The sequence below is a fragment of the Artibeus jamaicensis genome, unplaced genomic scaffold (assembly GCF_021234435.1).
Source record: "Artibeus jamaicensis isolate MK-2021 breed Jamaican fruit bat unplaced genomic scaffold, CSHL_Jam_final contig_387, whole genome shotgun sequence".
NCBI classification, from domain to species: domain Eukaryota; kingdom Metazoa; phylum Chordata; class Mammalia; order Chiroptera; family Phyllostomidae; genus Artibeus; species Artibeus jamaicensis.
The window spans coordinates 23730703-23743130 of record NW_026521812.1 but is presented as its reverse complement, the minus strand read 5'-3'; the positions used below and the strand labels follow the sequence as shown (position 1 = coordinate 23743130).

The window sequence follows — 12428 nt, the reverse complement described above, 5'->3', positions numbered from 1 at the left end:
TTGCCACCAATTACTGAAGTAAATTGCTAGTTCTTGATTATTTTCCATTGATCTGTAAAGCTTCCTCAATTCATAAAACTGTCCACACTTTGCTGAGCATTGCCATTTCCATAACACAAGATCAAAATCTGTCCTTTCTTGAAGCAAACAGTTATTATTTTTAAGTCTGATATTTGCAATCCTGAAATGCTAATCTCTGGCTCATTGCATTACAAGAAGCACTGTTGCAGCAAATTATTTCCTGCAAATTTGGGTCACATCATTCTGCCAAAAAAAATAGAATGCTGAAAGAATTAGGATTCAGTAGGGTGGAATTTTAGTAGCAGTCTTTAAGAATTAGGTTCATAATCTTCACTGAAACAGGAAGGCAAGTAAGGGAATTGCAACTCTTCTGGGACAGTCACCAGTCAAGTTCACAGTCCCTTGGGAGGGGCCCGTGAGGCTTCAGAGGAGGGTGGTAAGAGCAGAGCATAGTTCACTGTAAAATACGAGGATTAAAATGATCTCTAAGACCCTGGGGCTCCACTTTTGACTGCTGAACACTGAGGTAACAATCACAAGAATGGACTCAGCGCTCTTGTCTTTAAAGCTCTACTTACCACAACAAAATACTTTGCATTCCATCCTAGAAGATGATTAGAGACAAACAGGGGGTTTTGTCTCTGATTCTGAAGGGTTTTGGGTCTGAATCTTGGTAGACTGTCTGTAGTGAATAAAATCCAGCAAGATGAATTTGTCACAGTCCTTGTGATACATGCTATGCTTTGCAAAGTGGTTTTACTTTAGTAAGCCTTTGAAGAGAGTCACCTGATTCAATTGGAAAACAGCCTAGAATTATATATATAATACCATATAAATTTACATAATTATATATCATATGTAATATTACATCATTATAAAGTCTGAGGTCAAACAGAATTTAAACTTCCATAGCATACGGTTTTGAAAAACGGGTAACAGGGAGACAAGATAAGAATTGGCATATGGGATACTTATAGTAGGTAAAAGCAGCTGGAAGAGGAGGAGCATTCTCTTTCACTTCTTGCAAGAGGTCATTGGGGTAGTTCTTTGAACATCCTGAGAAACCTGGGAGTCACAGTGGCTTGAAGCTTGACGGCTGACCCCAGCAGCCCATTAGTGTCCACGCAAGACCTGTCTTCTCTGCAGTCTTCATGCTTATTTATGTATTCCAAAGCTCTGCCACACTATAGACATTCTCATTTTTCAAATAGAGAAATAAACTGGTCGCATCACTTGCTGGATCTTTTTTCCCCCCCGAAATTTTAAGAGTGTTATCTCTGTAACAATATCCTATTGTATTACAATAAACATGTACAGCTGCTGCATTTCTGTTAACTGATAGGATTTTGTGGTCATTTCATTTAGGGCTTGGGTTTCCTAATGGATTGTATTAGATACCAGTCTCCATCCTGCCATTTCTAAGAACTGCTGTAAATCAGCCCCAGGGTGTTCCCCACTGAACACAATAGCAGATAGCTACTTCTCTTGTGTCATTTGACAAAGTCTTTAGTCCTCATTATTAAAATTGTGGACTTTCTTAGTCCTAGAAAAAGGGCAAGATTTTTCTCACTCCTACATAAAAGATTATCTGGCTAAATGCTACACTTTTAAATACTGAGAAGTGAATGGAAAAGCATAAATAATGTGTATGCAGAACAGAATTTTGCCTTAGGTATGATGTAGATTTAAAAAACCATGTGAAATTAACTATGCTTTAAATTATGCTTCATAATGACAGCCCGTTTCTTGGTGGATAGCATGCTGGGATCTAAAAATGGTCTCTAAGTTGAACCCAAATTGCATGCATAACTTCACAAAGAAAAATCCTAGTAAAAAAGGTAGCTAATTAGGAGCAGTACTCAGCTGACCTCTGTTTTGTGTCTGAGCAACACCTGCATTTGTGAATGGAAATTGGACAGCTGTGGCCATGGTTCCCCTGCTCTCCTTTTCACAAGTGCTTGAGTAGAGAAGCGGGGACTGATTTTATGTAAAAACAAGGACAAAAATAGCCCAACTCTCAAATTGAAGACCCACTAAAAACCGACTCTACATTTCACTTGCTTCTTGAACCTTCTTTGTCTTTGGTTCACATGATGGAGTAGAGGAAGGATGTCATATCTGTGTCTCTTACAAACCTTGGCACCAGGAAGTGAGGTTGGATGAGCTGAGGTCAACTTAACCCTTTATGGCATGTAGGTTATAGTTTAAACCAACCAAATTTAAAATTTTATTTGAAGAGTTGTTTGGATTGCCACAAGTACATAGGCGTTATTCAAAATGCCTTTGCCGGGACAGGATGGCGAATCACAGCTGTGTCCCTTTAATGACCCTCACTACTAGCTCACACATTTCAGGGTGTAGGCTCCAAGAAGTGCATAGTATGAATGAATAATTACAGATTTCTGGATCCTTGTCCCCAACAGGCTCAATTTATGCCTCAAAAGTTTTTGAACAGCAGGTTAGAAATATCCTTTTGTAATCTATGGGCATTAGCCACACAATGGGATGTCAGTGTCATTTCTAGAGGCACTAGAGACTTGTCAGGGAAGTGATAACTCTTTTCCCAGCCTCTTTTTGAGGCCACAAGTAGAGAAGGACTTGAGAACATTTCTAGCCTAGTGATCTACCTAGGAGCCAGAAAGTTGTAGAGACTCCTTAGCGGTTTTGCAGAAGATGCTGAAGTGTTTAGTCCAACTAGTGCCAGTTTTACTTTACACAATGACAGACACTTAAAAAAATTCTTTACTGAAGTGTGTAACACCATATAACCATTATCCCTTTAAGAGTGAGAGTAACAAACAAGACTACACATAGTAGTCATTTCCAAATATCCTGTGTTCATTTTTTTCCTTCTGCATGGGAACTATCCTATGTCCACAAATCAAGCAGGAAATCAGCACTCAAGACAGATGGCTGTGCAGGAATGTAAAGGATGATGGTTTTCTTGCCTGGTTCAGGTCACAGAGTTATAGCATTCTTTATGGATTAGTGGCATTGAACTTTAGTAATAAACATAAATTCCCAAGAACACCAAAGGTTTGTTTCCCTGTTATAGTTTTTATATAATTTGAGACAAGAATAAATAGAAACACTTCTTCAATATCATAAAGTTGCTGTTCCCCTGAAAACCAGAGTGGGGAGAAACCTATGCAGATAAGAGATAAGGATAAAGAAGAATTAAAAATTAAAAGGTTATATAAACAAACATTTGCAGATGATATCATTAAGATCTTCTAACAATCATGATAATAATAACAAATATTCAATGAGGAGAATATTGTACAATAAGCATTTCTTTTACTTTCAAACTATATCCCTGGGTACACAGTGATCTCTTCTTAGAAGAGATCTCTTTTGGGAGAACTCATTGCTAATTAGCACATATCATCATATTATTTGCAGTTTCCTTTTATTTAGACTGGTGGTCTTTTTTTATTAAATTTGGATATATCCCGGGAAAGATTCTCAGTTTTAGACTTAATTATAGAATCTAGTAGTGCAGAAGAAATGTGTAACAATTGCCCTGTTAATCTAGTGATTAACCTGTCTACTTTCTTTCCTTTAAACACCTGCAAGGTTTAATTTGCAAAATGGCTGTCATTCATGAAGGTTTGGGAAAGGACATTAAGAAATTACTTGTAATTAACATCCCCTGACTGCCTGCAGCTCAGTCCACAGACATGCTTCTGCCAGTGGGTTGCAAATATTCTTGATTGACAAGTAAATGTGCCCTCAGAGCAACAGAGTTCTTCCCATGAGTTTACCTTGTTTTTACGGGCACCAAGGAGCCTTTGGGGTCTGTCCACCTGCAAGATGATTGCTTTGGTTCTGCAGTGTCCCTTGGAACTGTGCTGCAAGCCCACTAAAGCCTGCCTGGAGGGTGGCCTCCACCTCCCATGCTTTAGCTTTAGATCAGTGGCTGCGTTCCCTTTTGGGAACACAAAAACAGGGAGGCTTTGGGGAGAAAACAACAAACCGAGTGGTTTTCCTTTTTTCTGGTATTTGGAAGTGTGGAATGGAACATTGAAGAGCTACTGAAAATGAGAACCTATGAAAAAAGCAAGAGTAGAGGAAGGGAAAGGTGTTAGGCTGTGGTTAAAGCAGGGGAATTCTGGCCAGTGAAGTATGATGTAGGTCAGGTTAAAGCGATGCCTAAGCTCTTTTCAAAAAGCCAGAAAGAGTTCCATGCTGAGGGGGACACTATGCTCGGAAGCCATCTGAAGCTTTCGGGGAGAGGCACGTGATCTTTCTGTTTACCAGAGCACATGAATACCACTCGGGAAATACCGGTCTAAGGGCTGCCCGGAACACAGGCACAGTGGGGCAAGGGGGTCTGGACTGAATGAAAGGAATAGCAACCACATCCAGATTTACACGGGTCATGTTTTGGGAGGTTGTGTCAGCAGAGAAATAATTCTAATCAGTTTCCCAGAATGGATGTCAACTTCTGAACCATATTAGACATCTTAAATTAAAAATCTAGAGATGATAAAAGTCCAGATAATTCCAAATCTGAGTCTTTGATCAACATTTTTTTTTCAAAGCGAAAGCAAGAGGGGGATTTTTTTAAAGATCTGAATTGGACCCCCAGAAATCAATACACAGGGCTATTGACATATATGCTTGAATGTTAATTTTCAGACACAGTCAATCTCTGGCCGTCCTTCTGGTGGTAGCTAATGCTATACACTTAAATCAAGTTTTTCTCATCTGAACTGCCAGTAATTATCCAATCCATCTCAAAGGCACGGTCCCTTTTAACATTAACCACAGTGTCAGATTGCATCAGCTACATTGTGTTCTGGTGACTGCGGCTGCAGAATGATGAATGTGCGTGCTTTGAGTTCAGCCTGGCTGCCTGTTTGGGCAGTGGGCAGCTCAGCGAAACAAATGATCAGGAGTGGATCTAGTTATTTGGGACATGTATTCTCCTTATTGATCCAGTCACTTGCATTGCCAACTTTCTCACCTTGCTGCTAACAGTGTTCAGCTTTATCTGAAGAATGAGCATTTAAATAATTATCTAATGGGTTGGTTTGATGCACTTCCCCCACCATAAGCTACCTCAAGCACAGAGTTACTCTTTGTGCCTGACCTTAAAAGGAAGGTGTCATGAGATCTCATTATTATATTAATAAAGACCAGAGGGAGAAGAAGTTTATAAGAGGACTTGGTGCACTTTCCAGAGAAGCCATGAGGGAATGATTGTGCATTTTCCTAGGATTGTAGTTTATGCTCTGTTAATGCAAATGTGTTGTTAAAATGTTAACTGTCTAAATAAGTGCATACATAAGACAGGCCAGCCAGGTGGCTTGCCTTGAGATATTTTAAGGTAGTAGTTTGAGTCCAGAACTTCTCTCATACACTTGCAGTGTCTGGTCACAAACCCTGAAACACTTGAGAGTGCCATATGCAGGAGATGCACACTGTAGGCACACCTGTGGTTATTTTTATTTTTCCCCCATCTCTGGATTGCTTTTGTTCACATAAGCAGAAGTGGGCACTGGGCAAGCTACGTGTAATTCTTTGTTTCTTGGAGTCTTTGGTGTTTGTTGATCTTATCACAAAGTAGAATGGAACAAAGAAAGTCTTGCTGCAGATTTCTTTATTTCTGCCCCAACAGTTCAGACCGAGAGTAGGAAATTCCCCACGTTACAGTCCACCCTTTGGTGGCCACGCACGCAGTGGAAACTAATGGCTACTGACAGGCTGCCCTCGGAGATTACAAACGTCAGTCTGCCGCACTCTCTGTAAACACAGGCTATGGGCCAGGGCACCACTGCAAGCACTAGAAGGCAGATCAATGGTTTAATGAATCTGAAAAAGGTGCTTGAACTCTGCTGTGATTTACTGAGCACTCTAGTTAAATGAAACTCCTGCAGTCTTTAACAAAGATGGAGATAATCAGTGGCTGGGAAGGGAAGCCCATGTCCAGGAATCACAAGCTCCCAGGCTTCATGTGTCATCTTGCTGCTGACAGAGGGTTACTTGGACCCAGGCTCCATGTCCGAGATGATATAATCACAGCGCTGCTTCTGTGAGGACTATTTTTAAAAGCTATGGAATATTCTCTAAGTAACATTTCTTTAAACAACACGATTAAGCAGAAGAATGATGTTTATTCTAACATGTAATGTCTTTGTAAGGCATCCCCATGATGAAAAGTAAATAAGGGAATAAAATCTGTTCACGACGAAGTCTTCAAAAGTCAAATTGCATCGTGTTGGAGAGCCCTGATTAATCATTCCCTGATAAAATATTCCTCATTGGTTTGCTGTGGCTAAGAGTTAACCACTCCTATCATAAATTCAGACATTAATATATTTTCTGCTTAATTCTGGTTCTAATAGAGGAAAATATAGTTGGTAGATACGAATTTTTTTTACTTCCCAATGTGCTTTGGAAACATTATACTGATTTATGAAAGACATTTGGAGCCATGTACGAGAATTTCTTCATAAATATGTTGAAATGTACTTAAAAGTATTTAAACCACTTTTGATTGTGGAAAAACTAGTGCCTTGACTTCGAAATGAATCTTTTTCCCACAAAGTTAGAATTTATGACATAAATCAGATTTTTATACATAATTTTTGTCGCCTGACTTTCTTAGTGTTTCATGTTCTTGATTAGCTAATTAGCATTAAGGGAGCTGGGTCCTACCTCAGTAAATGTATTTGGGCAGGTTCAGTGGATGATGGGAATATTAAGGTCTGATAACTGTTTATCTGCTTCACAGGTCTTTTGCCAAACATTCCATAATAAAGTAGTGACTTGTCTTATAATCTGTCGTGATACAATGATCTCATATTTTTAAAAAACGGTAAGCAGTTCTATGACTGCACAGCCAACACTTTAAGACTGAAGCTCTGGCACTTTCTGTGACCATCTGTAGGATGGTGTGTTTCACAAGTTGGAGCAATTTAAGTTATCCGTGTCCAAGGATTTAGGGATGCAGCACCCCGGGGGTAGGAGAGAGAAAGCTGGGCAAATAGTTGAAGACAAGCGTGGTTTGCCCAACAGGAGATAGGTTCCCCTGTGATGCTGTTTTGTTTGTTTTGTAGCTAAGATTTAAAAAAAAAATTCTTGTGATTTATTCAGCCATCAATTCTTTAAACAATAAAATAAAATGATATATTGAGCCCCTATAATGCTGTGCACTGTTTTAGGTTTGGTAGATTATTTTAAACAAGAGGAAAGTTTAACTCCCTGCCTTGATGGGAGTTAAATTCTATTCTCTAAGGGAGATAGATAATTTATAAGTTAAAAATATATAACTAGGTAACACAACTTCAGGATTACAAATAACTGCAGTGGTAATTGTGATGAAGAAGAAGGGGCACGAGGGGCTGGATACCGACAGGCGCTGTTTTACGTCTGGGGGTCACAGAGGTTATGTTTGAGGAGCTGACGCGGGAGTAGGGACAGAATGAAGTGATGGAGCCTGTCATCTGAAGAGCTCGTAGCAGAGAATTTGAGAGAGGAGGGGGTGCAGGTGAAAAGTGGAGGTCCTCAGGCAGGAACAGGCTTGACATTTTTGTCCAGGAGTTCAGACTGGAGTTGAACAATCCAGGTGGTTAAAGGCCAGGTGACTTAGACAAGAGAGGTAAAATAAGATTTTATTCCAAATGTGCTGGCAGCTATTGGGAAGTATTGAGCAAAATTATGACATGATCTGATTTTCACTGTTGACTGGATCTCTGTTAAGGAAGTATTGCATTTAAAATGTAAGATCCTGGATCAAAGGGGGATTTGAGGAGCAATAAAGGCAACAGCATTCTCATCAAAGTTGAGTGGGTCTGGCAATAGAAAACTAAAAATATTGTATTCACTGAATTATTCACTAGTGGTTATGAAACGTTTCCCAGTAGCAAAAGTGTGTTGAACCAATTTAGTTAGTTTTTTTTCCTTTGAAAGTGTTGGAGGAAATGAACCAGGGATGGACGTTGTGGGTTAATGCTCTGACACAGTGATTTTACTTCTGTACAGTCCGTGGAGCTTGCCCCCGACCTAGTGCAGAGGTTAAGGCCTCAGAAGGCAAGCTCAACACAGAACCCCAGTCCTGAGCACCCACAGGTCTTCACGGGCTCTGCCCCTAGAAGCAGTGTGGTGAAAGAAAGATGGTACTTTGAAGGGAACAACTTTGGGTAAAGGAATTATTCTGAAGTTTATTTTATTTTAAGAGTCTACCTGATTTGGTGATTACTTATAAGATGTAAGTAACAGAGGACCCAACTCCAACTGGTTTAAATACTATTTAAGGCATCTTTTATTTGATGGAACTGAGAAGTACCAAGTTAGGGTTGACTTCAGGCAGGTTGATCCTGCAGTGCAGTGGTCTCAGCATGGTGTCATGTCTTCCCATCTCTGTATTCTTCTGTATAGAGTGTTGGCTGCCTTCCAAGGCAAGCTCCTCAGAGGTCCTGGGATGACCACTAGCATCCATAGGGCCATCTGCCTCCTTGTTCACATCTAATAGAAGACAGAGTGACTAGCATTCCAGGTGAAAAGCTCATGCCTGAACTGGCTATTCCGATTAGCCTAAGCCAATCGGGATTTCCCTCTGATGTTGGCTTTGGACTCATTTTCCTCTAAAGCCTGTATGGGGAAGGGAAGTGCCCAGAATGAAAATCTGGAAACTATTAAAAGAGGGGAGGGGTCAGAATGATAGCTGATGCCAGGCACCAGCAGATGTCGATGAGAGAGAAGGAGAGGTGATCCTCTAAGGTTATCTCATGAGGTGAATACTTTCCACAATGTGTGTCTCATGCCCATGTACTTTTGTCATGTGTAAGAAGGAAACTGGAGTCCAAGTGTGGGTTGAAAGATAAGAAACGTGGTTAACATTCATCATAGGGCACTTAGATGAACTTCTATCCAGGGACAGCTGCTCTGAAAACTTGATTAGAATGTTGGCTTTAGTACCAGGATCGAAGTGGTGACTTTTTCTGTATTTTTTGTACTCCTTGTAACATGAGATTATTCAGAATTAAGGCAAATGAGCTATTAGATATGCTCATTTATGAAGAGGAACAATGGTGCAGTTGGAACAGCAGTCCCAGTATATACAGAGTGGGGCAAAAGTAGGTTTGCAGGTTTGTTCATATGATGCAGTAATTAATAAATAATAAAAGAGTATACTGTTTTGCATACTCACAGCTGTAGACTTACTCCCCCACTTCTGTAGTTTCATCAGTTTAAGTGGCCTGGGAGGAGTTGGCCAAGGGCCATACTGAATGTGGGGAGGCAAATACCCGGGATGGGATGTGCGATGCGATGAGGCTGCTGTTACCCATCAAGAGTTAGGCTGCTCTCCCACACATTTAAGCTACTTCCTCTGCGGCTGAACTCCATGTGCTCAACAGAAGGGAAAGGGGAGTGTTCTGGCCAATTGTGATTTAGTCTGAGGCCGAATGCATTAAGGTCGGATGGCCAGTGGAGCAGAAACCCTGAAGGCTGCAACTTTCACAGTTAATTAATTAATCCAACAAACGTTTGTTGAACAACTACTATGTGCCAGGACCTGTGCTAGTCATATTGGAGCCACAGTGGACAACAAAAAACTGGTTCTTGCCCTCATAAAGCTTTCAGTCCAGTGGGAGACAGGCATTTATTTAAATTTTTAAAAAAGATGTGAAATTGCCACTGTGATGAGGGCTGTGATGGCGTGGGCACAGTGCTAAGAGAGCCACTGGCAGGGAGATTTGACCAGTCAGGAGATCTGGAAGCTTCTCTGAAGAGATGTTAACTAGGTGAGGAGAGGAAGGAAGAGCTACTGGGCTGAGGACACAGCAGCAGGATATCTAATTCTGGCCCCAAGGTGCCACTTCTTTGCTAATTCACATTCTCTGTGAAGGAACAAAACATTACCCACAAACAAGGAAACAAACAAATATTCCCTGGAACAATAATCCCATTTATCCATTTGTTTGAACATTCATTCATTCATTCATTCATCCCATCAATCATCGGGGATTCGCTGGCTTCTGCCTTCCGTAACTTTTCACTCAGCTGTCGTTGGCATATTATCACTAATTCATTTCAGGGAGTATAGTGACACCTTGTAACTCCTGAAGGTAGAAGCATTTTATAAATAACTAATAATAAAAATAATGATAACTCTAACAGCCTGAGTGCTTTTAATTGTCAAATGTATCAGAAAAGCAGCAACGACAACAGAGAAAAGAGTGGGTGAAAATGCACTGGTTTGAGAAAGAAAGGTCATGTAATTACTGTCTGACCAGTATGGGCGGATGATTGAAAATAAACGGGGGAAGTTACTTTTTGATGGAAAGAGCCACAGAAAGGGCAGATCCCACTCTACCTCCCGCCAGGTGTGGAAAGAGATGCAGTTCTGTTACAGAGAGAAAGAACTATAGAGCAATGTTAACATTAATGCAGAGGCACACAGGAAGTTTGGGTAATGATACATTCCAGGACAGAGGCATGCTTATTGACACTCAGGTCCCCAGACTAGACAACTGGTAACACGGACTCAGAACAGCATGTCTGCTGGCACAGGAACAGAGAGTGATTCTCCTGGCACAGTGGTGTGGCGGGAAAGAAGGAGTCCTCCTCCCCGTCTTGGTATTCTGTGTTTCAGCTTGGTATCTCATTCAGTGCCCAGGATCGTGATGACAGCTCCCCAGAAACGTAGTGGTAGGTGAATAGGCAGGTAAGTAATTCAGAGATTACCATCCTGAGCCTTAACTGGGTGATGTGGGGATGGATATTTCCAATGAAAGATCTCTGCATCGCTCTTCATGTGGCCAGAGAGAGGAGCTGACCCTTTCCAAGGCTGACCGTACCTGCACCTGCCTCGGATGACTGCCTGGGCACCGCAGTGCAGTTCAGCTGGAGTCTGCAGCCCCCTCTCCAGTTCCAGTAACTTCTGAAAACCTCATCTAGTGGTGGTGGTTTCCAAAAGAGGCTGATTTTAAAACTGTGATGAAAATGGCTAACAGCAGGCTGAAGGTTAAAGTAAAAAACTTAAAAACCATAAAATCTGCCTGGAGGCTATTTAAGCAAACTGTTTTAGAGGCACAGATGGTTCATATACCTCGGAGCCAAAAACGAAAAAGTAAAAAGGGGACAGTGAAGCTGGCGTGATTAAGCAGACAAATACGAAAGTTTTATTAGTACTAAAAAGGCATCCTTTAGAAAAGTGACAAGTCTGTCTCAGGAAACTTGGAAGACATGTTAAAAAACTAATGGGAAATGGAGAGGGCAGACAGTGTACACTTCAAAAAGCAACCAAAGATAGAGGAAAATCCCAGCGGGCTTACCTACGTTGGACACCAGAAGGTGCACCCTTAGCAGATCTGAAAGCAATGTCTGTCCTCACCAAATAATTATAAAAATTTAAATACCTAATAATAGCAGAGTTATTAAATTGTGGCCCTTTTTACCATGAAATACTGTGTATTTGTTTAAAAATAATCTCATGTAAAAATATTTAATGACATATAAACATATACATGTATGTGTAAAACTGACTGAATGTCTACTCCTGTCTTAATGTAATCTGTTCCAAAGATTTAGGCATTCATATTAGGAAAGAATGACTCATCACAGTAAAAATGCTTGGTCGGAAATAACATGACAGTACATATTTGTGGCTAAATATTTGAACATATTCATAATTCTGTTGAATAAATACATATAGGATGAATATATAGAAATAACTATATGGAGTACATGTGTAGACTAAATAAATGTATAGAAATGGCATTGCTGGATCAATGGATATACAATATTTTAAAGCATTTTGTTATGAATGTCATCGTCAGCCAAAAAGTCTATCAATTTACATTTCCACAAACACAATGTGGAGACAATAAATAAAAAAAAGAGAGAAAGCAGTGTAAGAGAAAGGTGCTGTTTGTGGAGAGGTGGGTGTGGCTCCCTGTCCTGTATCCTTGATGTAGGGCAGTTTTTATAGGGATTTGATGCCACTAAGTCTCTGAGCAAAATCAGCTGGAGCAAATTTGAGGAGCTTAAGTGCCATAAGTCAGAAGGTTCAAAGCATAGGAAGGAAATAAAGTATAGTGTTGCGGGTGGTATTATTAAAAATCGCAAGCCCTAGCTGGTGTAGCTCAGTGGATTGAGCGCAGGCCTGCGAACCAGACAATATAAGTTCGATTCCCAGTCAGGGCACATTCGTGAGTTGCAGGCCAGTTCCCAGGAGGGGACAGTTCCCAGCAGGGGGTGCACCAGAAGCAACCATACATTGATATTTCTCTCCCTCTCTCCATCCCTTCCTCTCTAAAGATAAATAAATAAAATTTTTAAAAAATTTCAGGCATGCCTGAGAATGGGGAAATCACTGGCGTAGGAGGGCCTCCAGCCTCTTGCAAGGGTGCCCCTGAGGGCTTATGGTTGCAGTCCTCCAAGTGTGTTCATGTGTT

General features: G+C 40.7%; 1 protein-coding gene across 3 annotated transcripts in view; it reads left to right on the top strand.

The window, feature by feature from the left end:
* Positions 1-12428, top strand: part of SOBP (sine oculis binding protein homolog) — a 157054-nt gene that overhangs the window by 41074 nt on the left and 103552 nt on the right. The gene's annotated exons all lie outside the window — the stretch shown is intronic.